Raw genomic sequence first — 14,335 nt, 5'->3', positions numbered from 1 at the left:
CTCACAAAATCCTAGCATGGAGAAGGAGAAGTAGGCACAAAGACCCACCCCTAGCCAGGAATCTGCAACTGATACCTGATGGAAGAGGAAAAACTCAGTTCTCTCCAACAGAGTGATACTGGGTATATCAACTACATGCTAAAGCAGCCTCCCATGCCTAGAAGTTGTTGGCCAACACAAGACAGACTCCATGTTTTCCTGTGGATGTTCTTTATTTTGTTTTTTATTTGTCTTTTTATTCATTTATTTTGTTTTTATTTCTGAGGAAAAAAAGAATATGAAGTTGAATGGATGTGGGGGAGGATCTGGGAGAAGTTGGGGAAGAGGAAAGAATGCAATCAGATATATTGCATTTTAAAAGCCAATAAAATGCACAGGAAAAAAACTTCCAGCTTTTGGAATTCTGTCCTTGAATTAGCATGTGTCCTAGTTTGGCTGCTGTGAAAAACATTGACCAAAAGCAACATGGAAAGAAAATGGTTTATTTGGCTTATAGGTTGAGGGGAGTCAAGGCTTGTAGCAGAGACCCAAAGAGTAGTGCTGTCACTGGCTTGCTCCCTCTGACTTGTTCAGTTACCTTTCCTACAAATCCTAAGACCACCTGCCCAGGAAGGACACCACCCACAGTGGGCTGTGCCCTCCTATATCAATTAGCAAATGAGAAAATGTCCCACAGATATGCACACAGACCAATCTATTGGAGGTGATTCCTCAGCTGAGATTATCTCCTCCCAGGTATGTGTAGGTTTTTGTCAAGTTGACAAAAGCTAGTCAGTGTAGCATCCAAGACATCTATCAGCCTCTCCTCTCTCCACCCCATCCATCTTCCTCTGAAGATTCTTGTTTATTCACCATGGTCCTAATTCCCCAGGTAAAGAGTTTGAGGAAGTGCTTTTGGAGCCTGCCTTTCACTCAAGGACCATCATACCACAGTTCTAAGGATGAATATGACCCATTGTTTGTCTTGTGTAGATAAGCTTGTTGGAACAGAGACAAGGCCATTCCTTAGTACATTTTAATGACTGCCTTTATTGACAGTGGCAGAGTTCAGAGTTCAAAGACTTTAAGCCCTGCAAACTTGAAAATATTTACTATTTAGAACTCTCTAGAAAACACCAGTTCTAGATAAGGCTAATATTGATGGCTAAGGGGTTGGGAATATATTATGCACGATGCCCTGGGTTCAGTGCCCTGCAGTGTGAAATAATGACAACAAAATGATGATGAGAATATACCCATCAGCCATTTACTAAGCACAATAATTCTTATAAACAATAGTCAGCACTGTGAAGCATTCAAATGAAAGCATTGAGGTACAAAGATATTAGTGACCTGATGAAAGTAATAGAGCTAATACAGACTCAGAAGCTGTCCCCAGGTGTGTTCTTAAGTACCCACATAGTGAGTGTCCACTGTGAGTATCCAGTACTGTTCATTAAGAACATAAGATCCACCTCCTCTAGGAAGTGGTCAGTACAGATAAGAGTAATTCTCAACACTGCCCCTATTTATTGGAAGTTCCTCACATATATACTTTTCCTGGTTTACTGCCATTCTCTAGACTATCACACTTTGTACTATGATGTCATCCAATAAAAGGAATGAGAAGTTTTATTTCCCTACTAGGAGTCCTCACACTTCATTGGATTCTAGATTTATTGATGGATTCTAACTTTTCCCCCCATTTTAGCATGTGTTCATTACCACTCTCTAGGTTGCTGAATAAAATAGCGAATACTATTTTCTTAGGATACTAGACACACGATGACCATGTTTTAGTATAATTGTGTCCTGTATAATATTTGGGACATATACAGACTGTAGATTTTTTATTCACTAATTCTGAATACCTCACCTCCAGTCTAGTATGTACATGTCTTGATGTATTCTCCACTGTGGAGTAACAAGACATTTACTTAGAAGGCCTCATGGACTAGGGTAAAGGTCACCAGATTTTTCATAAAGGAGTGTATGCCAGGCCATCTATACAGTGTACTACAGTTTATAATCCTTGTTTTGCCTCCATGAAATAGACACAATAGGCTCACCATCTCTGGAGGGGGATTGCTCACTCAATGAAATGTACAAGAGTAACCTTGGATTTGGTATAGTGTAATAGTTTCTTTATATAATAATTCATTTTCTAAATATTTCTTCCAATAGTTTAGACTCAAGGTTGTGTTCCTCAATATGCCTTCAATCCAATAGAGTCAGGTTTTGGTCCCCAACTACTTCATTCCCTACAGTTTGGCTGATAATGTAAATGGTCAGTAAAATTTATTTCATCACAAAGTATGTAAAATCCTTTCAAGATTTGTAATTCCTTAAAGCAAAATCCAACAGATTGCATATAATCCTGGAGTGTCTCTCAGTGGATGCTCTTAATTTGCCATTGGTTATATTGTCTGCTCCTAACTTCCACCTGCTACAAAGTCCACAGTCACTCTTGATAGAAGCAAACAAAGGTTAGTTTTAAAACTACCTTGAATAATATGCCAACTCAGTAAATGCCAGACCCTTTTGTATTCTAAATCTTCTTTTGTAGACAGAAATTTGATTGTTAGAGTTGATGGGAATGTCCATCTCTTGCCATATTATAAAAAAAAACAAAAAACAAGCCAGAGTTGTACATAAGACTCTAAGCCAGATAGCCATCTATTGAGAACTACCAGGCCCTGCTCAGTCTTCAGAGCCTTTGTGTCTGTGCTTTTAATAAATGGTTCCGTGCATCTCATAGTGCCTTAAAAAACACAGAAAGGTAGGAAAAATATGTCTACTATGTCTAGTCAAAAATCTGTGCATAGAAAGCCCCAGTCCATAAAGGTGTTTCTTATTTCTCATGAATATCTTTAACCAGACAACGTGCTAAACATCTGCATCTAGAATGAGGCACAAAACCCTTCCCACTCTACTGTTGCCTGCTATTCTTAATTAAGGGAAAGAGTGAAAGGGAAATAAAACTGAGAAAACCAGCAAGATTGACTATTAGAAATCAAACAATGAATCACTGGGTGACAGAAAAAGCTGAGAAGCAAGGGGACTTTCCTTTCAAATTGCAATAGGCCATGTTAGTTCAAAAAAACAAAATCACATTGAGTCATTTTGTTCAAGCCTTTTCCCAAGGAAAATTGTCAGCAGGAATTGGGCTTTAAACAAATATTGAATTTGAATTCTAACGTGTGATCATAAGAAACTAATGTGAAACATTTACAAAAGTCCTCTCCCTAGGTAATACTCCCCACTCCTCTTAGAATTCCAAATGAGAGCTGACTAACTCTTCTGCTGCAGACTGAGGTCTTTTAAGCGGTCTTTGATCCCAAACCCGTGATGTCATTAAACCGCCTACACTGCTGCCGCCCATGGAGAATATTCGCCTGATTGCTACAGCCTGTTCTCCTCCAGTGTGATGTCCATGCACAGGCTAATGCATTGCGCCCAAAAGGAAGGGAGGCTGAAAGCTCATGTCAGCTGCTAATAAATGCTGATCCACAACAGATAAAGCAAATCAGGAGAAAGCATGTCATAAGACCCGATGTTCTCTGGTTTGCCATGCACCTAAAAGCAACTTGGATTAAAAGAGAGACTGTGGCAAGAACAGGGAAGTTTTTGTTTACTGCTGGGTACTTGGGCTATGAGAATGCCATCCACAGATACTCAAATCCCTAGTCTTTCTGTTTCTGTCCCAGAACCCACCATCAGAGAGATATCCCCTCTCCCTCCCTCCCTCCCTCCCTCCCTCCCTCCCTCCCTCCCTCCCTCCCTCCCTCCCTCCCTTCACTCTGTCTCTGTTTTTGTCTCTCTCTGTCTGTCTCTCTCTCTCTCTCTCTGTGTATTTCTGTCTGTACCTCTCTCTTTCTCTCTGATTCTCTCTCTCTGTCTCTCTCTCTCCTTTCTTCCCTCTCTTGTCTCTTTCTCTGTCTCTGTCTCTGTCTCTCTCTGTCTCTGTCTCTCTCTCTCTCTGTCTCTCTCTCTCTCTCTCTCTCTCTGTGTCTCTCTCTCCATGGGCCCATAATAATTGTCAAACATAGTTCCTATGTAAAAAGCATCTGGTGAGGCCCCAGTAGACTCAAGCAGTTAGGAAACAGTGTTGATGTAGGTGTGTATACTATTCTGAGCTGCACTGGAGGACCCTTAAGTGTCATGGCAAAAAAAGCAGCTGCTTGGAGATATTACAGTGGACAAGGAAGAGAGAGTCAAGGACGAATCCATTCTCTCCTTGCTTAACTGGGAGAGGGGTGTGGTGGGTGTGATATTCACTTTTCTTGGGGAGACTCGAAAAAATAGCTATTCACATGAGAGAGCATCAGCCACACAGGTCAGGGTAACAGTGCCAGTCATTCAGGCTTGGTCTACCAGTGAGTTTAATGGGACTACATGGAGAAGCACCGGCTACTTACAGGTGGCTACACTACCAAAGAAAATTTCTTTCCTTATACGATGTTCCCCACCCACCCTCAGCAAAGGCTAAACACTTGTATGTATTGGAGGGAGTTAAGGCTTAGGGGGTGGCTAGTGAGCTCCTCCCTCGTGCGCCCCCCTCTGTCCTCTATAATAAAATGTTAATCAGCCCAGTTTTGTGTGCCTTTGTGTCGGTACTCAGAGCCGCTGAGTGTTCAAGAGGACAGAGTTCCACACCAGGTTGAGACTGGAACACCGGGCTGTGTGGCTTTTGACTTCCTCCTTTTCAAATGGCAGGCCTCAGAAAAGCAAGACAGTTAAAGACAGAAGCGGTCCCCTTCTAGGGCTAGTGATTTGCAACTCTTTTTGCTGCCGCTGCTGTTGGTTTTTGAGACAGGAATTCTCTGTGTAACAGTCCAGCTGTCCTGTAACTCGAGTTGCAGTGATCTCCTGCCCCTGCCTCTGGAATACTGGGATTAAAGGCACGTGCCACCACCTCCCAGTGACTCTTTAAAACCGTATTCTTTAAGCACTTGCTTCACTCAGAAGGCAGGCTGGGCTGCATGAGGGGGGTGTTGAGAGGAAAGGCCTGTGGGGACTCCCAAACTCTTTTTTTCCTGAGCAACACCCTTCTTCCCATGTCCATGTGTGTCCCACTCAACACATGAGTACTCCCACTAAAAACTCATTGTTCCTAAGGCCTGCCCAATGGTCAGCCTGCCATGGGCCTGCCCCAGCTAACTCCTCAAGCCTGCATATTCCCTCCAGCCCAAGAGAAGGTTGTGTAAACCTACAGTTACTCCATCTTAGACAGCAACAGGGGCTTTAGCCATCCCACATCCTTACCAAATGGTCCCGTTCCTCCCGGCAACTAGTACCCATCGTGTTTTCGTGTTGTATATGTGTGTGTGTGTGTATCATATGTGGCACGTATCATATGTGGAATATGTATGTTTGTATGTATGTATGTATTATGTGAGAGAAAACATGATCTTTTGTCTCTCTTTCCTACCCTATTACTCTCTTTTGTTCCCTCTACTGCATCTTTAGACTGCTTCCCTTTTGCTAATAATCCCTCTTCCACTTTAATATTATGATAAACACATTACTCATGCACGTATGTATATATACATATATAAATGAATATATATATACATACATATATATAATCTAGATTCTGCATGCTAGAGAAAACGCGATTGCTTCACTTGACGATCTTCAGTTCCATCAGTTTTCTTGTGAAACACATCATTTCATTCTTCATCATTGGCTGGAGGCAACTTCGTGCATATGTACCACATTGTGTTTATTCACTCACCTATTGGTGAACAGCGAGGCTAGAACAATATACTGCAACTGTGAATTACATAATAATAAATATGGATGTGAAATTTCTCTCCTGTGTGTTGATTTAGAGTCCTTCGATTATATACTCAGAAATGATGTAGCTGGGTCACTACATCTGCATTCTGATTTTCATAGTAGCTGCACCACTTTACATTGCCACCCACAGTATAAAGGTTCCTTTTTTTCCAACATCCTCCTCAACATCTGTTATCACTTGTTGTTTTTTATGATAATCACTCTGACAGGGTTAAGATGGGATCTCTGATGTGGTTTTAATTTGCATTTATCTGATAGCTGAGGTGTTGGCTAGTTTTTCAAATAATTGTTGACATCTTTATTTCTTCTGTTGAGAACTGTCTGTTCAATTAATCTTACCACTTATCGATTAGCTAATTTGTGGGTTTGATGTTTAATCTCTTTTGCATTCTTTATAGAATTCAGATAGCAATCAGATGTATACTTACCAGAGTTTCTCCCGTTTTTGAAGGCTTTCTTGTCACACAGTTGTTTCCTTTGTTGTGGAGAAGCCTTTTAATTTCATGTAATTCCATTCTTCAATTCTAAGCTCCTGGGGTCCTTTTCAAAAAGCCCTTGCCTGTGCCCATAACTCGAAGTGTTTTGCCTATGTTTCCTCTTGTGCATTCAGAGTTTCAGTTCTTACATAAATGTCTTTGACCCATCAGGTTTTGTACAGAATGAGTTCCCTTAATTTTGTTTTTCTACCTGCAGAATTCCTGTTTTTCTCAGTACCATTTTTGATGGTCTCTTCTCCAATGTATGTGTGTGACAGCTTTGTCAAAGATTAAGGTGACTGTGGCTATGTGAGTTTCTTTCTCGGTCCTCTATTCTATTTCATTGGTGCATGAGTCTGGTTGTACAGCCAATACCATGCTGTTTTTGGTACTAGGGCTCTGTAGTGTAACTTGAGATTGGTGATTGTAATACTTCTAGTATTGGTCTGTTTGGAGATGCTTTGGTTATTCAAGGTCTTTTGCATTTCTATACAAATTTTAGCATTTTTGTTTTTCTACTTTGGGGAAGATGGTCATTCAAATTTTTGATAGTAAGCGCATTGGATTTGTAGGTTGCTTTTGTGTAACAAAGCCATTCTTACAATATTAATTCAGCTAATCTATGAGCATGGGAAGCCTTTCCATCTCCTATGTCTTCTTCATTTCTTTCTTTAGTATCTTAAAGTTTTCATTGTAGAGGGCCTTCACCTATTTGGTTAGGTTTATTTTTAGAATTTGTTTTTTAAGATGTGAATCAGATTTCCCCCTTTTTTTCTTTTATTGAAAACAGATACTTTAAACCGGGTGGTATTGGTGCACACCTTTAATCCCAGCACTTGGGAGGCAGAAGCAGGCAGATGTCAGTGAGTTCAAGGCCAGCCTGGTCTGCAAAGTGAGTTCAGGACAGCCAGGACTATTACACAGAGAAACCCTGTCTTGAAAAACCAATAAAAGAGTAGATACATTTTCATAAATATTCCTTTATTATAGTTCCCCTCCCTCTGTTCCTCCCAGTTCTTTTCCATCTCTCCTCCCTTTCAGATCCACTCCCTTTCTGTCTCTCATTAGAAAAGAATAGGCTAAGAGGTAACAACCAAACATGACAAAATAAAGTATAGTAAGATGAAGCAAAAACTATCATATTGAAGTTGGACATGATAGTTTCCAACAGAAGAGAAAGAGTCCCAAGAGCAGACATAAGAGTCAGAGACCATTTGTTCTCACAGTCAGGAATCCTATAAAAATACTAAGCCACTAGCTGTAACATATACACTGAGGACCTGGTGCAAACCCATGTAGGTCTTGTGCTTGCTGCTTCAGTCTTTGTGAGCTATATGCACCTTGCTTAGTTGGTTCAGAGGGCCTTCTTCTCCTGGTGTCCTCCATCCCCTCTGGCTCCTACAGTCTTTCCACCTTCTCTTCTGCAGGACTCCCATTTGTTGCTGGACAAGGCCTCTCTGATGATGACTGAATAAGGCACTTATCTATGAGTACAGCAGAATGTCACTAAGAATCATTTTGCTATTGTTGCTGTTTGTTTGTTTGTTTTTGTCCAGTCATGTTTGGTCTTTGGGATGTCTAGTCCCTGGTTTTTGGTTCTCCAAGCAGTGTCAGGTATGAGTTCTATCCAGTGGAATAGGTCTTAAAAAATTGTATAGTGATTGGTGACTCCCACATATTCTGTGACACCATTGCCCCAGCATATTTTCAAGCTGGAAAGAGTGTAGGTCAGAAATCCTTGTGGCTGGGGTGGTGTCCACATTTCACTTTCAGTAGCCTGCAGAGTACCTTCCTGCATCAAAGAGACTAGCACATATCGGTAAGGGCTCCATGTAGACACCAGCTCAACTTCTCCATGTTCAACGAGTTGCATGGGAGTTGTCTTTGGCAACAGGACCCTGTTGTCAGTTTGCTGAGAGCAGTCTTTTGCCTTAAAGAGCCTGTGTTATTTTGGGACTTCCATAGGACACCATTCACCAACAAGTCAGTTGAATGCACCCTAGTCCCACCTCTGGAAGCATTACCAGGCTACAAGAGATGTCCAGTTGAGATCCATATCCCCTATTAGTAGGAATCCCCACTAGGATGATCATAGGTTCCCAAGACATTTCCACTGCACTAGATTTCCATGCCACACACTCCCAAAGGCCCCCCAATTCCAGCTGTCTCTCCCCAAACTCTCTTCCTCTATTCCATCTTCTCTGCAACCTGATCTCCCCATGCCACCTGCCTCTAGTCCACCTATAAAATCTATTTTATCCTCCCAGGGAGATCCCTGCATGCCCACTAGACTCCCTCCTCTTTACCTGAATCAAAACTACTTTGAGATTCCATCATACACCCATTAGAATGGCTAAGATCAATAACATGCTTTATAGCTTGTGCTGTCAAGGATGTGGAGCAAGGGGAACACCCCTCCATTGCTGGTGGGAGTGCAACCTTTACAGCCACTAAAAAACCAGTGTGGCAGTTCCTCAGAAAGTTGGGAATCCATGTACCTCAGGAATCTCACTATACCACTCTTGGGCATATACCCAAAGGATGCTCCATTCTACCGCCAGGACACCTGCTCATCCATGTTCACTGAGACTTTATTCATAATAGCCAGAAACCCAGTCTATGGGGCTTCTGGCAGTGGAACCAGTATTTATCCTTAGTGCATGAATGAGCTTTGGGAGGGATACTCTCTCAGACAAGGTTCTCAGCCAAGGTCCTGCCCCAAATGATGTGTCAGATTTTGATGATCCCCCATGGAATGCCTCATCCTCCCTGGGGAGTGGATAGGGGTGGTATGGGGATTTGGTGGGGGGGCATGGGAGGATGGGAGGGAGAGAGAACTGGGATTGGTATGTAAAATAAGATTGTTTTAATTTAAATACAATTTATTTTAAAAAGCAAGAAAATGCAGGTAAATGTATGGAACTAGAGAAAAATCATCCTGAATGAGATAACCCAGACAAAGAAAGATAACTATGGTATGTATTCACTGACAAGTGGATATTAGTCAGTAAATAGATTATAACCAAACTACACTCAGTAGACCCACAGAGATTTTTTCCATGCTTTATTTTTAGCAAGTTCACTATTGATTTATAGGAAAATCATTGATTTTTCTTTGTTGATTTAGTATACTGCTACTTTTGCTTAAAAGTATTTGTCAAAAATACTTTAGAGCTTTTTTAGTTTTATGATCATGTTACCTCCAAATAACAATAATTTGACATAATTTGTATGTGTGTCAGCACACACACACAAATTAATTAAACTATTTTAAATGGCTTCTTTGCCATCTACTAAAATGATCATGTGATTTCTGTCCTTAAGTGTATGTATTAGAGCAAGAGTTTTGGACTGACACAAATCCATTATGTCCATAAGTACCAAGGCAGTGTGCCTCTACATGTTGTTTACAAATAAACAGTGGTCCACACACCATGAGGCAAAAGCATAATTTATTTATCCCAGTAAATAATTATGTAAGAAAATGTATCAAATCCTTCCACATGTAACCCTCTCACTTTAGGGTATAAAAGGAGCTGACCCATGGCCCACTGACTGGTTGTGACTGACAACTGCTCCTGGGCTCAAACTCACACACAATTTCTCAGTATGGAGGCCTGTGGGTCTCAACCACAGTGTGATAACCGGTATGTGCAGGAGGGAAGGAGGAGGCATCCGGGCCCTGGAGACCAAGGTGAACCAATGAGACATAGTATCTGGCTGTAGACCATGGTTCTAGAGGGGCCATGGGAACAAACACTGCATGGGCAGGAGAGTGATGAGGAAAACAAGAGAGATGGGGCTGCTGGGTGAGGGCCAGTGGGTAAAGTGCTTGCTGCCCCTCATGAGGTAGCAGGGAGATGATGTGATCAAAACACGGAGAGCATAAGCATGAAAACATCGTAATAAAGCCATTGCTGTAAGACTATGTAGAAATAATGTATGCCAATGAAAATAAATAGCCTCAAAGTGAATGCTGAGCTTTTCAAAGGGAGGGGCTGGTGTTACTGGTTATACCCTTGAAGATTTTTAAATTATTTTACATCTGCCTAAGCTGAGATTTCTAAGGACCTCATTTCTAATCGTTGACATCTACTGGTTGTGGGTATTTGCCCCAAAAGTCAACAGATTAGGAACACCTACTAAGAGTGGGAGGGCGGATTGTGTGCCTACCTACTTTCACTGGAACTGTCACACCCATGCCATCGGCTTTGAGTAAATAAAAGGGCTGAAGTTAAAATTGATGCCAGAGTCAAATCTGAGCAAGCAAAGCGCTCCTCTTGCTACTGGCATGTATGTGAGAAAAGGCAGGTTTAAACCCACGCCCTGTTAGATGAAAGAACAAGCCAGAAGCTGCCTCTGTCACACAGTGGCTTTGGGTTGACTTGTAGAAACACATAGATAGCCTAGAAAGGACTTTGCTGTTGATTCTTCACAAGGGAAACTCAACACCCACTTGTGATGGTACGGAGCATGGTTTCTAGGGCAGAAGATGCAACAGTGGCATTTGAGTGGGATGTAGCTTGGAATAAGTGTGTCATTGTAAACCAACTTACACAGTCAACCAGAGCTCTCAGAGGCCCACAAGAACAGTGCTCATCACCCAAACAGACCACACAAAATGCTGGAACCATCTTCCGAGTCTTCAGAGGAGAACAAGACTTTCCATTGCCGTGTTTTAATACCTTTGAATTCCTTAGGAAAACAAATTCTACTCCTTTGTAATACACACTGGCAAGATCTTATTAACTGTGATGTCTTAGTGGCTTTATACGTGAAATTATGGTGACTCATCCCTGATTCCTCATACTTCTTGTGTCAGATGGAAGAAAAAAATCACAATTACAGAGTCTACTGGAATGGTTCTAGGCAAGGACCATGTCAAGATAGAATATTTTCAGCCGGGCAGTGGTGGCTCGTGCCTTTAATCCCAGCACTCAGGAGGCAGAGGCAGGCAGATATTTGTGAGTTCAAGACCAGCCTGGTCTACAAGAGTTGGTTCCAGGAAAGGCCCCAAAGCTACACAGAGAAACCCTGTCTCACAGAACAAAAAAAATATTTCAGATATTTACAAGGAGCTTTTCATAGTTCTCATTTGTCTGTGGCTTCATAAAACTGGTAAAGAACTGACTGTTCTGTCAATGTATACACCTCAGAATCTTTCCTAAAAACGCCCTGTCCAGAGCCCTATTCCACTGTAAAGTTAAATTCTAATCCAAACCAGACAGGGGAAGCAAAACAAAACAAATGCAATGGGGGCAGTGGGACTCTGTGTTGTCTCAGACTGGGGAGATCCGGAGCAGACTAACCAAGAGCAAGGCTGATGTTTAACAACGTGGAGTGAAGTTATAGGCGGAGTTTTACAGAACAGTCGGAAAGTTGGCTGGGAGGTCATGCTGGACCCTATCCAAGCATGGTTATTAGAGAGTGGAAACTCTGAGCAAGTACACACTGTGACATTGGGTGATGGGAAAAGTAGTTAAGATGAAATTCCAGCACTCAGAGAAATATAGACTCTTCATTTGACTGACAGTTACCCTCATCTTCATCCTGTCCACTGAGTAACAAACAAAACAAAACAAAACAAAAACCAGCATAAAACAAAATACAGGCCCATTCTTAGTTTAAAGCAATATTTTTTACATTCTTCGGGATATGATTACTCGTGTTTTGGACTTTTTTTTTCTCTGTTACGACATAGCATCTGAGACTTTGGAAAAGCAAATGGAACTGATGTGTCCTTGTGTTTTGAGAGGCAAGAGTTTCAAAACGAAATAGTATCCTGTCTCTTCCACTCTCCACAACCATCTGCCCTTGAAATCCAGGTCGCAGCTGGCCTCATGGACACAGCTGCTACTGGCAGCTGGTATCACTCGATCTGGACAGTGGCTGGTGGCTCTCCTTACTCATGCAGCCCCATGCCAATTGGCTGATTAAATAGATGTCTCCCGAGGGTCTGGGACCTTCATTTTCCTCAGCATCAGAATCCCCATGTCCCCAAGACTTTGAGGTGCCTTCATTCTGAATACTCACCACTGGAGAACCAGAAGCAGGATGGAAGAACTAAGTCACCAGGAGGACTGTCTCCACACGGCACCAGGCTGCCAGGGTAAGGAGAACTGCAAAGACCAAGATGAGAGATGACCACTTTCTGAGTCAGTCCTGTGTTTCTGAGTCCTCACTGTAAAATACAGAACATCTCTGCGCTCCTTAAGAATCCAAACCACCTGAATGCTACTAAAGCTCCCTGTTGCCCTTGAAGTGTGATGTTGGGATGGCATGGGGAAGCACAGTGTGGACTGCCTCTCTTCTACAGGTCATTCTGTGTGAAAGGGGGACTTTCCCTCCTTTCCCCTGAAATATAGCACTAGCTCAATCATGTGACTTTACCATGCTAGAAATGTCACCCCTGCTCCTCACGAACCTGCCATCTGACCCATCCACGTTAGTTTCTGCAAACCTAAGATGCATTTATAAATCTCTCTCACTCAAGCCTGTATTCCATGCTAATTATTTTCCCACAGGACAAGGTGTAAAAAGGCCCCCAGACCTGCGTAGGCCCCCAGACCTTAGCACAACCAATACCATAATAGAAGCACCATTCTATCAGGCCTTGAAACCTAGTATATAGACAGCAATGCTTGCCAAATTCTGGGAAAACCCCTACGTGTACTAACCTTGCTTTTTGGCTTCTGTAGTTCTGTTTCTGGCTAAGTGTTCTTATCAACTGAGGTGTGTCGACCCAGGATGTGCCTGAGAAAGGTCCAGAACTGTACTGGGGTCCTAAACACCAGGTGTAGTCACTGCCAAGTTAATAAAGACTTTCTATTGGCTTGAACCAGGTCTAAGGAGTCTTCTCACAACAAAGGTATTTCATGGCTTAGCCTCAGAGGTAAAGGCTTCAGAGAGTATTCTTTGAGAGGGGAACAAAACACATTAGTGTAATATTTACAAAATATCCTCATTATACTCTAGAAAATAGAAAGTATATTTGCAAAGGGGCACAGGGCATCAGCAGGAGAGGACAGGATGTGGACACAGGTTGCACAATGAAAGCTGTGATTGATGGGACACCAAACGCAGCACACACGCCTAGGCCTCCACTTGGTAGTTTCTTTGGCTTGTTCTCAATTCCCAGGCTTCTGTGCAATCTTTAATTACTGGATTATCTTAAGTACATTTCTTTTCTCTTAAAGCCAAATTATGAGAGTGAACAGACACACTCAGTTAAAACATCCCACAATGAACTCTTTGTGCACATGCGCGTAACTAATGCTTATTTCCTGTTCCTGTAATCCCACTCTAAACAACCTTTCACTCTTCCTGTAGTTCCCAGTTGCCACACCCCAGACCACCAGTGTCTTTAGTCTTCCCAAAAGCCTGTCCACTGAATTCTCTCCTGCTCGGATACCCATTCCTCCCTCGCCTGTCAGTTTGGACTGTTGTCAGTGCATTTTCTGAGCCTGCCTGCTCAAAGAAATCTAATTTCTCTGCTTTACGAAGCAGGCCTCTTCTCCAGGGAAGCTGCCATCCAAGCTGGCCTCTAGGCAGCCCCACAGCCCACACCCACTCTTCCATTTTCTGCCTGCCGTGGGGTGATTTGTGTTGTATCTACTCGCCACTGGTGGTCTTAACCAAACGCACTTTTCCAGACGCACCTCAAATCCTACTGATTTTATTTTCTTCTGAATCACTTGTGACTCAAGGCCACACCACACTACTTCAGAACTTCCAAATCCTCCAGCTTTGAAAAAAAAAAAGGTAGCCTCAGTGCTGATTTTTATTGAAATCATCCCGGTTCCCCAGTGCTTGACTGGGATAGCTCATTTATCTCCATTCTGTCCCTGCAAAGCAGGCTCCATGAAGTGCACACTGGACATGAAGACTGTGAACTTCCAAGCCACTGGCAACTCTGCTCAGAATTCAGGCTGAGAAGCAAAACATGCAGTAAATGTGGTTCACAGCTTCTTGTAATGCAGTGGTTCTCAGCCTTGCTAATGCTGCGACTCTTTAATACAGCTTCTCACGCTGTAGTGACCCCAACCATAAAATTCTTTTCATTGCTATAATTTTGTAAT

At 42.3% G+C, this 14,335-nt stretch overlaps 1 protein-coding gene across 2 annotated transcripts in view; it reads right to left on the bottom strand.

Annotated features, from left to right (window-relative positions):
- Nucleotides 1-14,335, bottom strand: part of Upp2 (uridine phosphorylase 2) — a 114,901-nt gene that overhangs the window by 81,052 nt on the left and 19,514 nt on the right. For both annotated transcript variants that reach the window (XM_040745375.1, XM_040745376.1), the window contains exon 3: nucleotides 12,291-12,376. The gene's annotated coding sequence lies outside the window, so the exon portion shown is untranslated. The remainder of the gene's footprint in view (nucleotides 1-12,290; nucleotides 12,377-14,335) is intronic.

Source organism: Mesocricetus auratus, unplaced genomic scaffold (genome assembly GCF_017639785.1).
Source record: "Mesocricetus auratus isolate SY011 unplaced genomic scaffold, BCM_Maur_2.0 Super-Scaffold_100004, whole genome shotgun sequence".
In the NCBI taxonomy this organism is placed as follows: Eukaryota; Metazoa; Chordata; class Mammalia; order Rodentia; family Cricetidae; genus Mesocricetus; species Mesocricetus auratus.
This window is presented reverse-complemented; position numbering and strand designations above follow the sequence as displayed.